Below are 255 nucleotides of genomic sequence, written 5' to 3'. Positions count from 1 at the left end.
AGTTAGGAATCAAAATCTGTCTTCGGGTCAATGCGACTGATTTCGATGGAGCAGGTCACTTTGCATTAGCAGAGCTCTCTCACACACGCATTTCACTCCATTCACACGCTCACAGGCCACACCTTGTATTTCTCACGCATTGATTTCTTTCCAGGGCACCGGCCACCAAACTAGGGTTGTGTGAGACGCGTGCACTCCACTAGCACCCCCCCGTCGACATTCGCGATACAGAGGGCTTCATACTCCACAAGCGCC

At 52.2% G+C, this 255-nt stretch overlaps 1 protein-coding gene across 1 annotated transcript in view; it reads right to left on the bottom strand.

The window, feature by feature from the left end:
• Window positions 1–255, bottom strand: part of shmt1 (serine hydroxymethyltransferase 1 (soluble)) — a 251,794-nt gene that overhangs the window by 221,262 nt on the left and 30,277 nt on the right. The gene's annotated exons all lie outside the window — the stretch shown is intronic.

The sequence above is a fragment of the Notothenia coriiceps genome, unplaced genomic scaffold, assembly GCF_000735185.1.
Source record: "Notothenia coriiceps isolate Sejong01 unplaced genomic scaffold, NC01 NC01_scaffold00000285, whole genome shotgun sequence".
NCBI classification, from domain to species: domain Eukaryota; kingdom Metazoa; phylum Chordata; class Actinopteri; order Perciformes; family Nototheniidae; genus Notothenia; species Notothenia coriiceps.
Note: the sequence above shows the minus strand (reverse complement) of the source record. Positions and strands in the feature narration are given on the sequence as shown.